Below are 13,784 nucleotides of genomic sequence, written 5' to 3'. Positions count from 1 at the left end.
TCTGGACACAAAAGGGAAATTCCTCATTCCATCAGGATCCAGTGCCCCCATTACCCATTAAAAGTGGACGGTAACTATACCTAACTGTTATACTCTGAGCCACAGAGGTGGTCCAATTAATAGACCAGGCAACATAGGAACGGACAGTAAGGACTGAGCCACTATTCATTATCCCCTGCATGCACCTTTTTCTTTTTAGAATGTATTATGTGTAGCCATTAGGCTTATTAAGTTGTAATTTTTGTGTAGCCAAAAGGCTTATTAAATTGTTATATGCTATTTTTTATGCCATATTTTTATATATAAAAATCTGCTAAAGTCAATCCATTAGTCAGAAATTTCTTCAATAATTACAGAGCGCTGCATATTTTATTCTTTCTTCTTTATGTATTTTTTTCAGGCTTGACACACCTGATACCATTGCAGCTGCTACTGACTAGGGCAGCCCAGTTCTCGCGCCCCAAAGGGTTTCCGCCCCCACCTTCACAAGTGGGAGAGGATACCCCCAATTTGCTTATATATATATATATACTGCTACAATATCTCAGCTCAGACATCCAGGATATCTCTCCAGATCCAATGGACGAAAGAAATGTCTGAGTTTTGGCAACTGGATCAATTGGCCTCTAATTAGCCAGTAATGGAAAGCAATTGGTAACAGGTGCTTGTATAGATCATCACCTATTGGCACTGGTGAGGCTGCTCAAAGGGAGATATCTCTGACCTCTCTATTTACTATAACCCTTCTCTTGAATGAGTCATGAAAATGTGTTCTTATGATGAACACACACATTGCCTAATTCAGTCTCCCAACACTCATCCAATAATAATAATAATAATAATAATAATAATAATAATAATAATAATAATAATAATATACAATTGTAAGCAAAGTTTGGATCCCCTTGGTAAAATTCTCTGAGTGGAACAAATTTAAATAAGGGCAATAAATAGATTAATGAGCAATCAATGAATATCACAGATGGTTTGCAGGACCTGTATGAAATAAATAAAAAGCAACACCTACAATATGGCTATAAACATTTGTGTTGTATTTCAAAAGGAAATACTGGAGAATGTTTTATGCGTCTCTAAGTGCCCAATTTGTAACATGACAGAAAATAGAAGAGAATTTGTTAGCTCTAAAACTGGAAAAGATAAAATAAACCCGATAATCCTAGTTACAAAACTGCAGCAAATAAAGTCATTGTCTGGTCTGGAAATGAATATGATGACAATATAGATAAGAACTAATTAGACAATTTAGACAATTTTAGACAATCTAGGTTAGGCTTAATTATTTGATCTGTTCTACAATAGAAAAGAGAAGATAAATAATTGTATAAATTCCTTTAATATGTTAGCAAGAAAAAAAATATATATTATTTCTCCTTTGTTTTCTTTTCCTACTCCAAACTAGAATTAGAAATAGATATTGAAAAATATATCATTATGTTTCCAATTAATGTTGTTTAATAATTATAAATTATATATTCCATATATGAGTAGAAATATATCTGTTTACAGTTTGCAAAATGTTGCAAAAAGTACCATACATCAGTATCGGGGCAATTTTTTATTTTGACAATGGCTTGGTAAGATCATTGGCAAAATCTAACATGCTTGAAACCTCTAGTCAATGATTCCAACCCAAAAAATGATCGGTCATCAGAGTCCACCGATATGAGGTCAGATCCCCAGTTGGATTCAGCTGAATATGGAATCGGCTGGTAGATATATGGCCCACAGCTGTTGTACTGAAACTGAATCAGGATGCACCAAGAAACATGGCTGGAGAAGTTGAAAGAGTTACATATATAAACCATACATTGCCTAAGTAGGTTACTTAATTGGGTAAATGCAGTGCCTTTTATACAGGGTTGCATACCCTGGTCCCAGAAATGGGGGCAAGCCTCCCGGAATGTGACCAGTCTCTTGTGACAGAGAGGGTCCGTGGGAGCAAATTACATGAGTCGTGTCTTTCTAGCCCTGCACCCTGCTGTGCAATGCCTGAAATCGCCATGAGGACGCGATCGTGCTGATCACCCCCCACTCTGGATGATATGCCTGCCACTCCCCCAACCCTTTCCTGCCCCATCAGCAAAGCCACCCTGCTTCACTGAACTGGCAACCAGAAAGTAGGCAACCCTGCTTTTGCTTGTAAACACATCAATCCATTCCACTGATCACTGACAGTGATTTAATATGAGTAAATCTATGCCTTGAACTTGCAATGTTATTTGTCTTTTGTTTTTTCTAGGCATAACAGTGCTAAGCAGCCAAGTAAAATCAATGTTATTACTTCTTTATTAAATAATTGATTTCTTATGTTGCTGTAATACTATCACATCAGCCACCATCATATTTGAATTAACTGAATTATCAACAGATGTGTTTTCTTGATTTAAAAAAAAAGAAAAGAATAGTAGTTGAAAAAGTAGTTTGTTACCTATTGAACAAGTGTACAATCAACAAAGATAGCTCAACAGAAAACATATGTATATTTTGTTGAGTGACCGCACAGAATTTAATGCTTTTTTCAGTAGTTCATTTTGCAGAAAAAAAAAGGTACTTGTGTAGTTTCAGGCGGCACTGGGATTGCATCGCATTGCATGCGATCACGTGCGATGGCATTTGTGTAGTTTCCAGGCACCCCTGCCCGCGGATCGCATCGCACACAAATCTCATGCGATGCGATTTAGCACACTCTCACTATCCACGATTAGCACCCCCCACTATCCACGTCACCCCGAAGCATAGCGAGTCCCGCGAGGGAACGCGGTATGCATCCTCCCGACCTGTTCATATCCCCACTATCCACGCCGGCGCGGAGCTGATTTTATAAAGTGTGGCGAGCGCAGCGTGCCACTAATCCCGAATCGTGGCGAGAGGTGTTGAAAATGAGCCCGAAGAATGGCGAACGCAGAGAGCCCTGCGTGGGGACGCAGATTACACATCAAGCAATCCAAGTCCCCTCACGGGGCTCGCTGCACTCACCACGCTTCTGGCTCGTTTTCTGCGGCCCCTGGCAGGGCTCGCCACGCTGCGGGCTTGGTGGCCCGCTGCGCTCACCACACTTTATAACATCAACTCCATGCTGACGTGGATAATGAGGGTATGAACAGGTCGGGAGGATATGTACCACTGCGCTCGCCACGCTTCGGGGTGACGTGGATAGTGGGGGGGTGCTAAACGTGGATAGTGTGTGGGGAGGGGGTGCTAAATCGCTACACCAGATAACAGGGTTTTACCAATTTTTTTTCCTTTAGAGAGTCTCCCCCAGAGTCTCCTTCTGTCTGGACTAGCACCTCCCCCACCTGCCCTTAGATGATTTTAACAAGTATGGGTCCTTGCACTGCAGTCTACATTTTGGAATGGACACTATGGGGATTATAAACTAAAATGGTCCCTGGTCTGCCCTGCCAACAAGTGTGAGGAATCTAAGAGCAGCTAATATTGGCTATTGGCTATTGAAAGAACAGCTTTTATTGGCTTTTTAAAGAGCAGCTTTGATTGTCCATACCACTCTTCCTCCACTTGAGATCATGCACCTTGGAGTACTTCTTATGAAGTGCTCTAAGTTTGTTTAAAACCTGTTGCTGGGTTTTATGGATGTCAGGGGCAGACAGTATTTTTGATACAGATTTAGTACGCTGTTGAATACTTGACAGTGCCAGTCACTTGATTCTTTATTTCCTCCTCCCTTTCACAGCCAGCAGCACCAGCACCTCCTCATCCCTCCACATGTCACCTGATCTCATTCCCCAATCAGCTTGTTATTTCATGTCATGTGTCAAAAACCCGGCTTGCGCCTGTTCACACTGGTGGACACCCATGTAATTCCAAGGAATAACCCTGCAAAAAACCTGCGTGAAATTACTGGGGAATTTCACTCACACCCATTCAAACTGAGAAACGACATGGGAAATTACTGGTTACCCTGGTAAAATACCGGGCTTTTACAGGAGTGAGAATGGGGTATTATTGAACAACTTCTAGAACATAATAGATATAGAATCTGATTGGCTGCCCATTGTAACATCCCATCTGAAATAGAACTCCCATCTTAGTAAATAAACCCCTATGATATGTAAGTCCTGGATAAATGTATATAATATGTAATTATTATGGATGTTAGGGACCCACCTGATGATGTTCATCTTGGTAGGTGGAAAAATATGTGCTAAGAACCTGATATAATAATCTCTACAATTAACATGGAGTATATAATTATTTTTATTATCAGTATTTTCATCATTTTCTATTTACTTTTTTCAAATCTGATTACCTTTCAAGATGAAATTCAGTGTATAAAGCATTGCTTATACAAAAGTGTTTCTCAGCTATTCAATGGAAAAGAAAAAAAAGGTACTTATATCTTAGTTGGGCACCCACTAAGCTATTTGTTAAGTTTTCCGCGTCCGCTCGGCATGCTTCCTGCACGGTGGCTCGCTGCGCTCGCCACACTATATAGAATCAACTCCATGCCGACATAGTGGGGGTATGAGCGTAGTAACTATAGTGGGCGCCCAACTAACATATAAGTACTGAAAAAAAGCACTTCACCATTTGTAATGTATTTAAATTTCACCGTGACTGTTACTACTTCCAGTGCCGTCTTTACCATTGGGCACAATGGGCAGTTGCCCAGGGGCCCTAGGACCAAGGGGCCCACCCAATGGGAAAGACGTTGGAGTGTGGAACGGAGGCCTCCCAGCCAGAAAGAAGCAGTGCCAACCCAACCAGTGACAGCCACACAGCCTGCGGAGCGAAGACCTCCCAGTCGGGGAGAAGCACCGCTGCCCTATTAGCAGAGAGAGCCACCTCCTGCTACCCAAGTCCCGGCCGCCGCTGCTATACTCATCGGTGCCAGAAGGGGGGGAGCCGTCAAAAGAATAACCATCTTCTGCCATCTTCTGCTGCCAAGTCCTGGCCGCTGCCGCTACACAAGCAGCCGCCGCCACAGGGGAGAGCCTGCCGGGGAGAAGCCGCCTGATGGAGTGACATGGGGAGCCGCCTTCTAGCCCGCCCACACTGAAGGGAGCCGTCTGCGGTAATAGCGTCTCTCTCTGGTCAGTGCAGGGGGAGGCCCGTGGCAAATAGTGCTACAGGCTACTAGCCGCCCCCCGGATCCCTGCTGGTAAGGTGAGTGGTGGGGAGAAGAGAGGGGTGGGGGCATAGTGAATTAGTTTGCCCAGGGGCCCTCACTAACGTTAAGACGGCCCTGACTTTTACTACTTCTAATAATAATAATCATAACTGTAAAATTTCATTCTATGTTGTAAGAGGGAAATGTTGGCGCTATGTGGTCTACATATGTAACGCTGTAGTATGTATATTTTCAATACCTGTCCAGCTAGTTTTGCCACCTGTACCACCTGAACAGTGTCTGGTAACTGCAGCATCAAAGTAGTCAATGTTTAGAAAAGTACGCCCTTCCAGAAATTTATTTTTAAAGCTGTGAATTGCTGATAACCTTATTCTGGAAAATGCTTACATATTACTTATATTATTATTATTATTATTATTATTATTATTATTATTATTATTATTATTATTATTATTATTATTATTATTATTAATAATAATAATAATAATAATATTATTATAATTATTATCATTTATGTATATGGTGCCACAAGGGAAGTTAATGAATGTATCCTGGGAATTGCAAAATTCTAATGTTATATCAGAAGCATTTTATGTTCATTCACATTAGGGGTTATCTTGTGTGTCTCTATGTAAAATGTTGAGACAGCCAGCAATTAGTGGACAGTTACTGATGTTAGCATATTTCAGGAAGTCATATGGTAGTTCTATATACCTCCCAACAATTTCCCAGTGGCAGTCCTGTTTTGATGAGGGAGTGTAATATGTGTGTATGAATGAATGTATGTATGTATGTATGTATGTATGTATGTATGTATGTATGTATGTATGTATGTATGTATGTATGTATGTATTAGTGTTCATTCTAGAACCCACCAGCATTGAAAACCCATGCAGTTCCTCTTCCCTGCCTAGGGTGTCGCTGTTTGCTGTGGTGTTTCTAGCACAGATCTGGTATGCATATCAGTGCTGATATACAGACCACACTGTGCTAGAAGCACTACAGCAGACAGCGACTCCCCAGGCAGGGAAGAGGAACTGCATGGGTTTTCAATGCTGGCGGGTGCTAGAATGAACACTAAGTATGTATGTATGTATGTATGTAAGGGGATTGCGATTAGATATTTTTTATATTGATTGTTGCTCGTTTGGCTTGTGCATGCACGCTACAATCAGTACGCATGTGCAGTCATTTGATATATGAACGTATTGTGAATTGCACATGAGCTCAACTCTAAATAACCCCCTAAGTTCATAAAGTGCCAAAGCTATGGCATAATGAATGTATGCTGCTCCATGACTGCATGACATAAATTACTGGCTTATCACATTGGCTGGTGATGGTGACTATATTGATTGCAATGCACATGAGGGAGTGTTTATTATCACAATAAATGCCTACATTTCAGCCAACAGATAACTAGTAAAAGCCTGCTATAATTATATGGTTCTCCCTTGTTAAAGTTAATTCTGCATCGGTACCTTGAAGGCTCCAATTACATTCAATAAATTTATGGAATTAGCTCAATAACTCTGAATGAAATAAATGTGTTTATCTTATTATGGCCATTAAAACACAGAAATAGAGATTGTAAATCTGACATTAGAATCCAAGAATACAGCCTGTGTCATAGTATGTGCTTGTTTCCCAGTATCATGAAAGCAGACGGATAGAACTTGTGCACGGTATCCGGATGTTTACTTTGTGTAAGTCTGCATTTTGTTGTCAACCTAATGACTGTCGACTTAGACATAATTTGTGAGCAATGCATAAAGTGGTCAAGCAGAGGTGGGGGAACTCATTTCTCTATGCCACCTAATTACACCCTCTCCCCTCCCCCCATTAGGCAGAGACAGGGCCAGTGGTACGGTTTTTCACATCCCCCTGCAAACTAGAATGCTGTTCTGTGAGAATTACTGTGCAGGGCCAATGTGGAGGTTACAATGTTCCACCTCACCAATAGAGGTGGTGGAACTCAGTTCCACCCCATTTCCCTCACTTTAACCCCTGTTTGTGAGCTATACCACGCCCCGAGTGCACAGGTATTAGTTTATGAAGCAACTTTATTGGACAGAATAATCTCACATTAAGATGCATAATGCATTTCCTATGGATTGCAGGTATGAATAATCGCACATGCATGCTAACAAATTAGGTTGGGCACTTTAACTGGATAAAAATCTATTCAGACACATTCATTCAACACTGCCTGAGGAAGTACCCAGGAGAAGAGAAATGGGTTTAATTTTTTTTTATGATTTAATTTTTTTTTTACATTCTTTAATTTTTCTTCTAATCGTGGTTGTCTACCTTAATGTATCCATGGCAATAGTAAATTGTGTGTGATGCCATTAATTTAGTTAATGAAATAATCTGATTATGGATTAGCATTTTTTGGGAGTCAGCCCTTAATTTGCTAATAACAGACCAGATTTTACAATTGGCCAAAAGGGTGTTTGACTACTTATATTTTCAATACTGATACTACTGTAGCTTACATAGGAGAAGAAATGTGTATTTGCCTATTGGAACCCTCGATTTTATGTTTAGGTAAAAGGGTTTGACCACTTATTTCTTAACTGACATTACATTTAACAGTCCTACAGTATATTGGCTCCCATTTTAGGAGCGTAAGGGACTAATTTTACATAGCAGAAGTGTCACATTGAAATCTAGTTCTTTTAGATTGAGGGGGTTATTCAGAACTGATTGCTGATGTGCAATTTTGCAGAGCCCCTTGATCAAGTAGTCACTGCGTGAAAACCCGCCCTGTGCAAGTAAGCGAATGGCTTGCGAAAATACCTTCTTTTACCATCAAATGTTTTTCCCTGTCTGGGCAAATGTATTGGTACTTATGTATTATCTGGGCTCCCATGTTAAATGCACCCCATTTTTTCATACCCCTACTATCCAAATACGCATGGAGTTGATTTTATATAGTGTGGCGAGCGCAGCGAGCCACCGTGCCCGAAGCGTGGCGAGCGCAGCGAGCCCCGCAAGGGGACGCAGTCTCATAAGAAAAACGGGAGCCCAGATATTACATAAGTACCAATGTATTTAACGCTGACCCTACCGCAAGTCTGTGACAGAGGTAGGTGGATCAAAGCTGGAGCTGACATCACAAACCCTCCCTGAAAACACCTGGGCACGCCTGCGGTTTTTCTGACACTTCCAGAAAATGGGCGGTTCCACCCCTAAACACCAACTTCCTGTCAGTCAAGTTGCAAGGGGATTGCAAATAAAAGATTACTGATCTTTGTTGCTCTTTGACCGTACGCAGGCACACCCTAATCCATATTCATGCACAGTCGATCGATAATGGATCGTCCTGCAAATTCGCACTACAGACCTCAGCTCCCAATAACCCTCTAGATCATGGGTCCTCAAACTGCGGCCCTCCAGATGTTGTGAAACTACAAATCCCAGCATGCCTTGCCACAGTTTTAACACTCCCTTATAGCAAAACTGTGGCAAGGCATGCTGGGATTTGTAGCTTCACAACATCTGGAGGGCCGCAGTTTGAGGACCCATGCTCTAGATTATGAAACCCACTAGATTTCTTTAGGGCTCAGAGATGAGGTTCCCATTGGTGATACCTTTACCTTCATCATGTTTACTGATTCAGCAAAGAAGAAGGTTTTGCTCATTAAATCCAACTAAGGTCAATGGGTCTGATTCAGGTTTACAAGCAAAGCAAAAAACCACACAACTGAGCAAAACCATGCTGTACTGCAGGTGCAGCAGATGTAGGTCCAACATTTGCAACATTTACACTATATTTATAATACTATTAAGTCCGCTCGTAGCAAATGCTTCCAAAGCTAGTAGTTGTAGTTTCACTTACTGCCAATAGATGGCAGTGTAAGCCCGCTCAAAGCAAATGCTTCCAAAGCTAGTACTTGTAGTTTCACTTGCTGTCAATAGATGGCAGTGTTTTGGAGTCACACGGACACTGGACATACTGTATATAGATGATATTTTTAGTACTAGTAGGAAGAATGAGAAAAACTCTCACCCAACTGCTACATTATAACATTTAGATATTTTATCAGTTTTGTACATAATTGTGTGTACTATTTTATCATATATGTAGCTCTCACTACTGGATTTGGCCAGGGTGTCCTGTAATACCTGCTGTAAACAAACCGTTTTATGGAGAGACTTTAAGGTAAAAGCAATGCATGATTTATTGTACTACTAGCAACATTTTGAACTGCTCAGAGACCTTTTTGAAAAATGTTTCTTGAACAATTGATTAACATTGTATTGGTACAATAGAACTAACGTGATATTTGTCCCAACAGTGTTCTTTTATCACATTTGTGCAGAACGATAAAGTAAAAGTATTATGTACATTGTGGGAATATGATTTTTTTTTTTTCAAGAAACTGAAGTTGCTGTGTTAAGTACTTTCTACAGAGCTTAAAGGGACGCAGTCGTCCAAAGAGAATATATACAGTATTTAGGAATTAGACTTAGAGGAAATTATTCAATTGTTTTTGGAAAAAATCAATAAAACAAGTATCACTATTTTTGAGAAATAAATCCTGCAGCGCAATAGTTGAGATCTTTAGATCTGCTGGAGCCTATTTTGGCTGTCAAAGTGTCAGAAATCTTGCTGGTTCATTGAGGGCTAAATCCCACAGATACAATTGCTTTGGGTTGTGCCAAATTAAAGAAATCCAAGGTGCATGCTGACTCCGAAATGTTGGTGTATTTTGGATATGATTTAATGGGTTGGGATTGCTTAGTCGACCAAAGGATGGTTGACAGTCATTAGGTCGACACCGTTGGGTCGACATAAAGGAAGGTTAACAGGGGTCTAGGTCGACATGGCTGAAGGTCGACGGCGGTCTAGGTCAACATGGGACATGGTCGACAGGGTTCTAGGTCGACACCAATGAGTTAGGTCGACATGGGTTAGGTCAACAGTCAAAAGGTCGACATGGTTTTTTCACAGTTTTTTTACCTGAATGACGACACAGTCGACATGGACACAGTTTTAACTGCACGGCGTCGCCTTTCATGGCTCGCTGCGCTCGCCATGCTTTGGACTGGGTGCCTCGCTACGCTCGGCACACTATTTTATTCTCCCACCACGCTCTAGTGGATGGTAGGGCATAAAATACCACCTGGCGGCACATGTCGGCTCAAAAACAGTGGAAAACCCCATGTCAACTGTCAACCTAACCTATGTCGATCTAATGCATGTGTCGACCTAAATCCCTAGCGACCATGTTCCATGTCGACTTAGACTCCTGTCGACCTTCACCCATGTCGACCTAGACACCTGTCGACCTTCATGTGTGTCGACCCAACGATGTCGACCTAATGACTGTCGACCATCCATAGGTCTACCATTCGATTTAATACAGTTATTTATATTCAGTCTCTGGGTAAATTTGCTTAAATAGAAGGTCTATTGAAGATAGGATGCTGCCCATAGCAACTAAACAGATCCTATCTCTTATCTTCTAGAAGGTACTAAATAAATAAGTAGAATCTGATTGGTTGCTATGGGCAACATCCCAACTTCAGTAGAACTCCCATCTTAGTACATTTACCCCTCTGAGTGCAGTTACTCATCTATTAATCTGTTACAGAGGGCACCAGGGTATCTTGCACACCCTACCCTCTCTCTCCCTACAGAAATACACCATCTACAGTACCAAAATTTCATTCCCCCCCTTCCCACTCTCTGATCCCCAGAGACATACAGCAGTGTCCAGAGTGATGCCCACAGAGATAAGAGCAGTGAGGACCACACAGAGCTTCAGGTGGTGACTCGGGACCCTCGATCATCCATCGCCACTTCCCCACTCCCCTGACTGTCATGCCACCTCTACAAAGCCCTCCCCCCTTGGTACACCTCATTTCACATTTGATTCTAGAGTGCTGCAAGTGCAGTTCCTGATTCGTGATTTCTCCCATCCCGTATGGCACCACTGCAAGTAAGTATAACCTCCTTTAAACAGCCCTGTGGTGAGTCCTAAGCGGCTGCTTGGTTTTCTTTGCAGGATTCCGCTACACATTTGTGTGTGCCACATTCAATATGACATGCTAGTCTATATGGTTAGTATGAGTGGTACGTAACACTGGGGCAAATGTATTAAGCCTGGTGAAGAGATTAATTGGAGAAAAACCAGGTGAGAACGCACCAGCCAATCAGCTGTGTTTGAAAAATGACACTTAGGAGCTGATTGGCTGGTGCGTTATCACCTTCCACTTTATCTCCACTTTATCTCTTCACTAGGCTTAATACAACTGCCCCAATGAATAGATTTGGTATTTAAAGTGATTTTCTAATTATTAAAGTACTTAATTCCATAATGTAAATGCCTGAATTCAGAGAAGAATTGTGTTTGGTCCACTATGAGGACTCCAGCCTAGTGACACATACAGCATGACGGTATCTTAAGTGCATCATTTCTACATTGAGTATTAATTAGATATGCAGAGTTCATCTTCTTGCTCTGCAAGCAATTATTTTCTTACATTCTTAACAATAAAGACACAAAGAAAAAGAATGTCTAAGTTATCACATCCATCTGAAACATAATATAACAAAGAAACATTTTTATTAATTACACTACTTGATGAGCACAGAAATCAAACCCAACAACATCTTCCCCAGGATTGATTGCTGTTTGCACAATAATAAACCTGGTTAATATGGAAATAAATAGCAGAGCTGGTGGCATTAGCAGCAGCATCCCATCTGTGAAGTGTGGCTTTTATGCCGCTACTATTATCTTTTATCACAAATAAGTATGATTGGCAGAACTTTCTCATTAACCACAAAGAGGGCTGCTAACGTATTCTTTATTATCTACAAAGATGCGAAATCATTGAACAATAGAAATAATTATGTAAGCACTGTCAAAACACTTTAACTTTTAAAATAATGGTTCTAAAAAATAATTCATTCCAAGCTCAGTGGAAGGATTTCAATGTATCCACTGTATGTGTCAAATATGACAAGTCTCACAGATGATTGTACCCAGAATTCTAAGCCTGTCTGTCTATCTACAGTATCTATCTATCTATCTATCTATCTATCTATCTATCTATCTATCTATCTATCTATCTATCTCATGCTGTGTAGTTATGGCAGTATCATTGGATGGCATAGACAGAACGAGTGGGAATAATGCAATATAATGAGTGTAGTGGGCATGCACGGTCACATGTCAGCAAGCAAAGCAGACTTTGGAGGTAAGTCGGCCTAGTGGGAATCTTGTCTGCAAGCCAACTGAAGCTCACAGGCAGGCAGCCAATCAGGATCAGGTTCCAGATTGCATTTGGGTTATACATTATACATATGCTACCTTGTAAGACTCATGCTACATTATACTACACAGAACTATGATGTATTCTCTACAGTGCATCGGTGGTACTATGCGTGCACTAGCAGTATATATATATATATATATAAATATATATATTTATATATATATTTGTTAAGGGACCCAGATGGTGTACTCTCTAATGGTCAGCGAAGCAAGTGTTGGCCACACCCCGCTCTCTCAACCCTCTAACCCAGACCTATGTGTGTTCTCCTTGGGACATCGTTCTCCCCCAAACTACATCTGACCCCATGTATCTCATTGTTATCCCCCTTACCCTCACTTGTATTTGCTCACATTTATCCCTGGGATATCCCTTTGCCCTCCAACTATATCTGCCCATCTTATCCCTCAATGTAGCTCCATCCACAATCCGCAAAATTCACTGCTGTGCCCACCTCTACTAGCCTTGTCCCCCTTGAAGGTGGCCCTGTGTATTTCTGATTCTATCTATCTATCTATCTATCTATCTATCTATCTATCTATCTATCTATCTATCTATCTATCTATCTATCTATCTATCTATCGCATCTCTAATGAGCAAGAAACCCCTGGCAATCAGCATGTAACCATGTAACACTTGGCAAGAAAAAGTAACTGAAATTGAGCAAGCCCCCCCCCCCCCCCCCGGAAAACGAGCATGTAGGTGAAAAATATTATAATTAATCAATGGATGGGGGGGGGGGGGGGGGGGCACAAAATTAATAGGATGCCACTCTGTTCCCCTGGTAAGTGTATAAAGCTATTCATACAGTAACTGTGATCAGCATACGGTATCAGCCCTGAGGTTGCAGTTATAGTTCCTTTCTGCTAGCATCACTTGAACCCCTTACTAAGAGACTGTGCAGATCACCCCACAGTTTATGGAATGTGGTCCTAAAGGTTATAGCACAATTACATTATGCATCTGCTTTCGTAAATACTCTCTATTGACTTCAATACTGATGTTCCCACATTAAGGGCCTGATTCATAAGTAGATGCCGAAGCACGGTGAGTAGTGCCTAATGGCGTCTCCCCTCTGAGATGTTAGTCAAACGTCATTACAAACTCATTACATGCCTTATGCATGTTTGTACAGTCAAATATGCAAGCACGGAGACCCCCACTGTAAGTGTCTACACGTTATATAATGCATGTGCACTATTTTAGGAAATTTTGCAGCATTGTGCATTGCTTAGAGTCAGGACTTCAGGTTTAAAAGTTGTCTATAGCAACCAACTGGCTTCTAGCTATCAGTTATCAAGCCCATGCTATGACATGATAGTTTCTGAGTTGATTGGCTGCTCCACCTGTCCAAGTTTTGATACATCGCCCCCCCTAATAGTTT

At 41.2% G+C, this 13,784-nt stretch overlaps 1 protein-coding gene across 1 annotated transcript in view; it reads right to left on the bottom strand.

Annotated features, from left to right (window-relative positions):
* Nucleotides 1–13,784, bottom strand: part of CNTNAP2 (contactin associated protein 2) — a 1,678,538-nt gene that overhangs the window by 281,387 nt on the left and 1,383,367 nt on the right. The window lies entirely within an intron of this gene.

This window comes from Crinia signifera, chromosome 5, assembly GCF_055691185.1.
Source record: "Crinia signifera chromosome 5, ASM5569118v1, whole genome shotgun sequence".
NCBI lineage: Eukaryota > Metazoa > Chordata > Amphibia > Anura > Myobatrachidae > Crinia > Crinia signifera.
The sequence above is the reverse complement of the archived record's forward strand: the minus strand, read 5'-3'. Positions and strand labels throughout refer to the sequence as shown.